Below are 10,336 nucleotides of genomic sequence, written 5' to 3' on the forward strand. Positions count from 1 at the left end.
CTTTCGTTGGTATGTAAGTGTGAGAAGGATGATTTCCACACTGAAAGAGCCTGTTTAAAACCAAGCAAGGGAAACATGAATACCAGCATTGATTGCAACAGAATGTTCAGTGCTGTAGGGGGAAGTGCAATGATCACAGTAGTGGTTTTCATGGAGGTGTCTGAGAAAAGTGATGACTTTGGTCCTCCATGGAAAATATTGAAAATAATTTTACCAAGGGGAGAGAAAAAAAAGGTAGGACAGTCAATACGAATGAACATTGAATCAATAAGTCAATGTGACTTATTGCAATTCACACAGGGAATATTGTGGGCGTGACTCTAGGAACGAACAACCCGAGACTTTTCAGAAGATGCAGATAAGTTACGATTTCATGAGTCTTTCTTAGTTTTAGCTTTCTTAGTTTACACCAGATCCTCTGAGCACTGGGAATCCTTTGGAAGTGCACGCAGCAATGCCAGGCTATGCTTAACTGCACTAACCTACATTCAGACCTGATTTACTTTTCAACATGTGTTGAAAAATTTATAAAAAATAGAAAATTAAAAGACCATCGTATGTCAAAAAATATGATCTCATGAAATTATATTGAAATACTTCTAAAATCTTACAAAAACAGAGTGGGATCCTTCAATTATTAGCTCTATTTTTCAGTACACATTTTATGTTAATATAGGCTGTCAGACTCAATAAATACTAATTTTAAAAAGGCATGCACATTTATAAAGAGTTCTATAGAGCACATTTGCCCTAAAACAATAAGCCCTGTGAGTGGAACAGAGGAGTCTGGGTTTGTCGAAACTGCCTTGTGTGCAAGAAGCAGAGCTCACTCCATTTCAGGGCCAGGAGACAGGCTGAGACTTCCTTTCATTGTTTTGTGCTTAATCACCTAGATTTTCTTCTAGAAGTTTTCACTTTAGCAGATGGTCAGTAGCCGGTCAAAACCCTGAAGAAAATTTGATCTCTAGCAATTTATGACCTAGGCATATTTTTCTTCTCTGTTAACAGCTTGTCGGGAGCATGAGTTTTTAATCTGTGTGTCTAACATGCTTGGTAAGGATTTGTACCTTGGCAGAGGTCCATATAAATGAGTGTTTACGTCTACAGGATTTTTGAGTCCCGTGACTTTTAATGCCAAAACAGGAAGTTGATTTTTTATCTCTATAAAAATGTGAGGTCTGCTTTTCTACTGTTCATTATTTAACAAGTTGAGTCTTTAGTTCTGGATTCTCCAGTAGTCCTAAAATACATTGGAGGTTTGCTCCTGGGTCAGATGATCGCAGGACTTCTCTCCCCCTTCAGGTGTCTGCTCAGGTCACCTCTTCACAGGCATTCGTTAGTCACCTTGCTTTAAACGTCCCTACTCCAATCACTTCCCCTGAGCCTGCACTATCATTTCCTTCAGAACACTTATCTCTCCCTGATATTACACTATACCTTCTTTAGCTTTTCTTTTCTTTTCTGTCATCAGAAGTTGAATCCCATGGGATATTGATTTGCTCCCATCTGTTTCTCCTGTGGCTAATAGATTTCTTAATAACATTTATGAACATTATTAATAAACAATAAAATAACACAACAGGGTCTTCATAACAGGCTCTTAATAAATATTTATTAAATAAAGCAAAGAAATAATTCCAAGGGATCTAAAGATGAAAGTATTCTGGACATTCCAAGTCTGGTTAATAAAAAATGTCACCTACACTTAAAAGCAAAAGTTTAAAAACCTCTATTAATAGGCATTTCAATAGTTTAAAAACTTGATAAATAACTTGAGACAGTCAAATGACACAAAAGAACATTGTCACACGTAAGGGAAGATGCGTATTTAACTTTAAACCTCCTTTTTTAGCTTTCTCTTTTAAAATTGTCATGGGTTTTGTCTTCCCCATGTGAAATTAATCCAAACAATTTAGTTAAACTGAGAAGATTCTCAGACCAGGTAAGATCTACCCACTAAATAAATAAATAAATAAATAAATAAATAAATAAATATATTTGAAAAAAAAATCAAGTTTTTAAAAAGTCGCATGGAGGATAAATTTAAGTGTAAACATATTATCTTAACATATTTATGCCCCTTTTTTTCTTGTTTACATGGCATAAAAGTTGGTCTTCTTTTTCCTTTCTCCTTAAACGCATTCTTGGGGCACCTGGGTGGCTCAGTGGGTTAAGCCTCTGCCTTTGGCTCAGATCATGCAGGGTCCTGGGATTGAGCCCCACATCAGGCTCTCTGCTCAGCAGGAAGCCTGCTTCCTCATCTCTCTCTGCCTGCCTCTCTGCCTACTTGTGATCTCTGTCAAATAAATAAATAAAATCTTAAGAAAAAAAAAAACGCATTCCCTTTGGGAGAGGGATGACAATACAGCAAAAGACAAAAGTAGAGGTTAGGTTATGTGTCTGCAAATCTCACTGCTGGGGTTAGGGTTTTACAAATTACAGTGTAAATAAAGATAATTTTCTGGGACTGGGGTAGGTGGGTATTTTTTCCTACATAAATATGTCTTCCTGAATGTCTGAGTGAAGTTACAGTAAGTGATGGTCAGAGAGAGGGAGGAGCTGATCCAGATGAACAGTGAGAAGCGGAGCTAGAGCCACAGGGTGGGACCCGGAGTTGATGTCCAGCTTGAGGAAGCGGTCAGCCCTGCTGGTCAATGTAATGCAATCAGAGAAGAAAAAAGAATTGTCCTGTAAAAAGATGCCCTTACCTTGCCTGACTCAGAGAAATGGGAGGAGATAATAAGGCTTCTCTGAAAATTCCTAATGAAAATCCTGTGCTTATAAGTATTAAGGCCTGAATTCATAGTATGAGAAGACATCACATTGGAAATTTAAATTGTTTAGCTTTATTAGCAGTAACCTGCATGCTTTGAGAAGCACATTTTCTAAAGAAACACAGTTTAAATCAAAGTCTCAAAGGATGCCCAGAGATAAAGTTGTAAGAAGCAAGGGCTTATCATTTAAAAAAATATACATCAATAAATCCATCTGGAAGACAGAACCCCTTTTCCTCCAAGACATACATACCCCAACCCTGGTATGAGTGTCATATCACATGGCAAAAGGACTTTGCCCATGTAAGTAAGGGAGATTATCCTGGATTAATTTAGTGGGCCCAGTGTAATCACATAAGATCTTAAAAAAAAAAAAAACTTTCTCTGCTTGGAGTCAGAGAGATGTAATAGAAGAGACACAAGAAGGACACAGCTAAGAAATCAGAGAGACCCCAGTTGAAGCAGAATTAGCATGCTTTTGCTGGCTCTGAGATATGGGGTCCATGTTCAAGGAGCAGTGGAAGGCTTCCAGAAGCCAAGGACAGCCCTCAGCTGGTTAATAGTCAGTGATGAAATGGGGATTCAGTCCTACAATTGCAAAGAACTGAATTTAGTCAACAACTTGAACAAACTTGAAGCAGATTCTCCCTTACAGCCTCAAGCATTAGGGATCCTGTTCTGCTAATGTCTTGATTCCAGTTTTAGAAGACCTGGAGCAGAGAAATCAGCTAAACTGCACTGTGGCCAGACTGCTGGCCCACAGAAATAGATTATTTCCAAAGGAACTGAATTCCTCTAAACGATGACTTGTAATGGTAACAATGGGAACCAGGAGAAAATGGAATAGTATCTTCAAAGTGCTGAGAAAAAAAAAATCGCCTAGATAACTGAGTATTCAGTGAATTCTACTTTTTAAAGATAAAAGTGAAATACACATTTGGGAAAACAAAAATTGAGTGAGTTTGTTATCCTAAGTTAATTACTAAAGAATTTCGTTAAAGAAAGAAGGAAAATTACTCTAGAGAGAAAATGCAGTGTAAAAAAACCCAATAAAACCCTGATAAATATGGAAATAAATCCAAATGTTTATATTATGAAAATGGTAACAATAAATTCTAAGTTGTTAGAATTTAAGAAAAAATCAAAACACAGCCAAAAGCCTATAGGAGAATATAGATTATTAAGTAAAAGGCACAAAAGACCTAAGGCATTCAGGGGCCTTCATTCTTTGGTGAGACAATAAAGATGCTGATGTTTAAGTATAATCTGAAGAAAAGAATGGAACTTGCTTAACCTGAAATATATTATGCATTAAAAACACTCAACAAGGGCCACCTGGGTGGCTCAGTGAGTTAAAGCCTCCGCCTTCAGCTCAGGTCATATCCCAGGGTCCTGGGATTGAACCCCATATAGGGCTCTCTGCTTGGCAGGGAGCCTGCTTCCTCCTCTTTCTCTCTGCCTGCCTCTCTGCCTACTTGTGATTTCTGTCAAATAAATAAATAAAATCTTTTTTAAAAATACTCAACAAATGTCATAATCACCAAAGAAATACTAAAATATTCCCTTGAAAGTTATTTTCAATTATTTCCTTTAGAAACAAGACAAATATGACCATTATCACTATTTCTACTCAACATCAGACCAAACTATCTTGCTAGTACAATAAGAAAAATAAATAAATACATAATGTAAAAGGATAGGAAAGATAGAAATAAAATAATTTGTTGTGTATTACATGATTATCTCCATTACTACAAAACCAAAAGTATAAAAGAAATAAATCATTAATAGTAACAAATAAACAAACAAGAAAAATGCAATAAAAATTTGTAAGATTTATATGGGAAATGATTATATGTTATTGAAGGCCATGAAAGGAAACTTTTATTTTATTTTTTTAAAAGATTGTATTTATTTATTTGACACAGAGAGAGAGAGAAAGAGATCACAAGTAGGCACAGAGGCAGGCAGGGTGGGGGGGGGGGGAAGCAGACTCCCTGCTGAGCAGAGAGTCTGATGCAGGGCTCTACCCCAGGACCCTGAGACCATGACCTGAGCCAACGGCAGAGGCTTAACCCACTGAGCCACCCAGGCACCCTGAAAGGAAACTTTTAAACTGTAATGGTGTAATATGTTCACAGATGGGAACATTTGGTACAAAAAAGATATCAATACTCAACATACAAATTTCCTTTAATTCCTAAAAAAAAAAAAATCCTACAAGCTTTCTTCAAGAAATTTGGCAAGCTGATTCTAAAATATATATGGAGGATTAAAGGGCCAAAAATAGCCAAGACACTTAAGAAAGAAAACTAAAGGGACTTAAAATATCATGACTTATTATACAGATATAGTATTCAGTACAGTGTTGTCGCCCTCGGCCCGCAAGGACAATGAGCCTGGTACGGTGTTAATACTTCATTTCCCTTTATTTAATCAACTTCCTTAGCTTATATACAGCAGGGTGACCAATAAGGGGCCAAGCAATGGGGAGAGCCAATGAGATTCCTGTTACTATGCTGATTAAATTTGATACAGCCAATAACTATGTCCTCCTTTAGGCGGGCTTCACCAGAAAGTTCATTGTATACTTGCAGCGTATTTTGCTAGCAGTGAGCCGAGCGCCTTCTTGTAATGGCGGGGACTTTCCCGGCCGGAGGCAGTCCCCGACACAGTGTAGTTTTAATTCAGGGGTAGATAAGCAGATCAGTGATGCAGAACAAAGAATCCAGAAATGGATCCAGAATAAATGGAACCTTGATATACAACAGAGTAACAGGCTAATCTACATAGAAAGATGATCTGTTCAGAAAACCACGTTGTTGAACAGCTTATTATCCAAATGGGACAAAAATGGGTCCCTAATTTGTACCATACAAAAATAAGAGTTCCAGATAGATACTTTTAGAAACCAAAGTCGGGAAGGACCTGATAAACAAACACACCAAAAACACAGACCTAAAAGAAAAGACTGATTAAAGTAAATATATTAGAATAAAGAACTGATATTCCTTAAGAAACTTCAGAAAGAAAGTTAAAATACAAGCTGCAAACTGGTATAGAAATTTAATTGGCTTTGTATATTTATTTTACCTGCAGCAAACTTTTGTAAGGCCCTTATTTCTAATAATTAGCCAATAGATTCTTTGGAATTTGCATGTAGATAATTATTCCATCTGCAAATAACTATAGTTTATTTTTAGATTTCCAAAGACATTGTAGTATACAATGAAATGTCATAGGTCAGGCACAAAAATGCAGTAACTCTTCCTTTACCTTGGAAGTCATAGGTCACTATGTATGAAAATTAATGAAATTCCTGCTATGTACAACTATGGAATTACACATTACAATCCTCAAGGGGACCTGGACTCTGCTTTATTTGATAGACTCTGGGACTAAGACTAGGTCAAGTGTGTAAACCAGAGGAGGGATAATGATTTTTCAGTGGTAGATATCATCCAAGAGGTTTTAATGTTAAACCCTAGAAACAATAAGAGTGTTTGGTAACTTTACAAATAAAACACCAAAATCCTAAAAATCAGCAGTTTTCTTATATATCATAAATAACAAATAAAAAATGTAATAGAACATAGTCATCTTAATAAAAAAATGTAAAAGAATACACTCGGATATACTAACAAGAATTCTACAATATCTTATGGAAATTCTAAAATTGAAGTTATTGATTAAAGAAAGAACAAATATCAGAAAGAAACATCACACTCCTAGAATAGGAAGATCATATAATATTAAAGATATCAGTTTCTCTTGATATATTCTATGTACTGTCAAAGATCAGTGTATAATATCTATTTTAAAAGATCTTTAACAAGATTTATTTTATTGGAGTTGATCAGCTGGTTGTAGAATTTTCAAGGAAGAACAAGTGTGCAAAAATGTATAAAGGAGTATATATTTAGACACATAAGCTTCTCCCCGAGGATTCATTTCATAGAAATATATCCATATTTCACTGCAGCATAGGTCATGATCACAAAATACAGTATTTTTGTGGAAAAACTGCTTGAATTAGCAAAAAAGTTGGGAACAACCTAAATATCCTTAATAAGATCAATTAAAATGTTCATGCATTGACTTATTAGATTTGGATAAATGTATGTGAAATGAAATAAAACAATGTCTAAGAGAGGTAGCTGGATGAAAAAATCAAACTGCAAAAAAGGGTGATAATTTTCAGTTTGGTTAACAAAAGAGGGCTAGATATAAATATGCGTAGTATATATTTAATTTACCTGATAAGGCATAGGAGAAAGAATCAAATGTTGGCAGTGATTAAGTTTGTGGAGGGAAAGGGATATAGAGAAGAATGTTAAGGACTTTTACTTTGCTCTATACTCAAGATTTTTATAAATAGATTTTAATGTGTGGGTTGTATAATTATCTTCAAAGGGAAAATGTAATGCACTAGTTAGAATTGCTTGCTGTCTCTCCAGTAAATATTCTCTTTTTCCTCAGAAAATGAATTTTTAACTCTCACATAGTGACCTAGCTAAATCCTAAAAGCCCCAGTATCCTACTAACCAGTGTCCACAGACAATCAAGTCCTGACCAATTAGATGTGAACAGAAGCAGAAGTACCACTTCCTGAGCTTGCCTTAGACTTAGGTCGAAGTGTCCTCTCCTCATTTCCCTGTCTTCTCAATGGCAAGCAGACAATGTGGAAGTTGCTAGAGCAGCCACCTAGGATCAGGAGGTAAAAGCTACAGTGGTAGAACCTAAAAGGAATGAAATCTCGCCATTTGCAACATGCATGCACCTTGAGGGCATTATGCTAAGTGAATAAGTCAGTCAGAGGAAGACATGATCTCACTTGTATGTGGAAATAAATAAATGAAACAAAGATTATAAGTACAAAGAACAGATTGGTCATTGAACGGGGAGTAGGTGAAATGAGCGGAGGTTAAATTGTATAAACTTCCAGTTCTAAAATAAGTCATGAGGATGTAATTGGTGAGTATAGTTAGTAATACTGTATTGCTTATTTGAAGGTTGCTAAGAGAGAAGATTTTAAAAGTTATTATCATACACACAAAATTGTGTTACTATTTATGGTGATGGATGTTAGTTAGCTATCATCTTGAAATGCATACAAATATTGAATCATTATGTTGTACACTTGATACTTGAAGTTATGTGTCAGGTATATCTCAATTTAAATGGTAGGACCCCAAAAAAGGGCTTGAGTCCCTGATGATTGTAGCTACCATAAAGCTTGGATTGCCCCCAGCATTTTCACATAAGCAACACATTAATTCTATTTATGCCTTCACATTCAGAACCAACCCAAAGGGGTCTAAATGATTCAGTCAGTACTCCTGAGAAGTTGGTGAAGTTTCACTGATTTTATGTCACCCATGAGAATAATTCACTGAGGTTGATATAACTTTTGTTTATAGTAAATGTCCTAAGGCCTCAGCATTTTAATAAGAAAATTAATTTAACACGGCATGACTGTTATTGTTGCAATCATCCAGGATCCTAACATGATCACTGTTCAGCACCTGTCCCCCAGCCCCGAACCCCCACGCATCAAGTCATTCATTCAAAAGCTCATTCTAAAATCTTTTAGGGTTTTTTTTTGCAAATATTTATAGTACATTTTAGGAACCAGTTTTGTTCCTTTTAAAGATAAAAACCTTTCCAATTCTCTATGGTTCTCTAAACTTACGTTTGATAAATTGATACCCAAACTCTTACTACACCAGAATCCAAATTGCCCAGACCAGGAGATTTATTCTTTTAGAACTACATATTAATATATTAATATACAATCTCTTTCATGACCTGTGCCTTCAGCTCTCTCTTTTCTTTTTTTAATTTTTAAAAATTTTAAAATGATTTTATTTATTTGACAGAGAGAGAGAGACAGTGAGAAAGGGAACACAAGCAAAGGGAGTAGGAGAGGGAGAAGCAGTCTTCCTGCGGAGCAGGGAGCCCGATGTGGGGCTGGATCCCAGGACCCTGGGATCATGACCTGAGCTGAAGGCAGAAGCTTACTGACTGAGACCCCAGGTACCCCGGCTTTTTCTTTTCAATCTTTGGTTCCTCCTTTCAGCCTAAAGATCTTTATCCCTAACTAGAAAGAAAGCAGTGGAAGAAGAGTCAAGAGTTCTATTTCTTCACCATGTCATTGACCATTATTTCATTTCATCATCTGGTTCTAATCATAATTTTAAAACCCCTCTATGTTGTTAATGGTAATAAATTTGCAAATCTCATTTTGTGTTTTTTATATTACTACGAATGTATATTCTATTCCCATATATTCTTTTTGTTTTGCACATTTCTCTTAAAATATACATCCCTGATCCACCTATAATACAAATGATTTTTCCTACCACTTTTCCACATATTTCCTTTTTCATGACTTAGTTTTAGTTCCATAAACCCATTTCTCATCTATTTCTGAGTTCTACTGCAATTTTTGTCAAGTGTTAAATTCTGTAATTGATTATTCCCTAAATGCCTTCTGATAGGGAGGTTTTTTTCCTATCACGATGCATGGTGTTCCTTCATTTTTTAAAACCTTATGCTATCTCTTTGGGTGTATTATAGTTACTTAATAACTGTTATATTTTCACAGAGTGTTCAATGGTCAATATGATGTATGACTTATTAACTATTTTAATATTAGATATTAGTTAACCTAATAAAATCCAGTTTCTATTTTTAAATAACCATAGTATTCTTCTATTATGAATTATCATAAATGTAACAAAATATTTCATGCATATTTCATAATGCATGATAAATGATGATTCTTAGGTATATTGATTTTATCTTTATTGATCATTTGAAGGCTTTTGAGTGAGATATTAGGGCAAACTTTGAAAATGTCTTGAACTTATAAACAAAAATCATTTTATTTCACAATTTACTATATATATATATATATATGTATATATATATATATATACTCCATACTTCCATAAATGGAATCCATCAGCTAAGATTTGTTTCTCTAGGTAATCACACACCTATCAGGGAGTGAGAACCAATAAAATAGTGGGTTGGTCTGATCATTCCAGGGATGCTGTTGTATTTTATTGCTTGGTGGGAAGGGTAGGGCTTAGGGGCAAAGGACTGTGTTGGCCATAGTCATCCACTCATGATACTCCTTCATCATTGGTCTCTTCTGCGTAACTTCACGTTGTGTTACCCAGCCATCGTTTATTTGGATGGATCACAGTAAAATATATCTTGTTTAAATATAAACATTTTTAATAAGAAGCGTTGTGGTCTAGACCTCATTCTGTTTCTTATATTTTCATATGTAACACTTTTTTTTTAAGTCCTATCCATCCTGCTGTGTGGACATCTGGTCTGTTGTAAGTAGTCTGTGCATTTTCATGCTCTGTGGGGAGCACCGTTTTATACTTATTCATAAGAAACACATTTCAAAAATCTCCTTCATAGACACCCACTAGGTCATGTTTACAGTCATTTGTTCTTTCATTACTTAATATTTTGAATTGAATTGTATTAAGTCCAAGTTCTTAGGATGCAAATGTGTTTTTTTTCTTGTCTTAACTGGGGAG

Source organism: Mustela putorius, unplaced genomic scaffold (assembly GCF_011764305.1).
Source record: "Mustela putorius furo isolate JIRA1106 unplaced genomic scaffold, ASM1176430v1.1 tig00000450_pilon_pilon_pilon, whole genome shotgun sequence".
Taxonomy (NCBI): domain Eukaryota; kingdom Metazoa; phylum Chordata; class Mammalia; order Carnivora; family Mustelidae; genus Mustela; species Mustela putorius.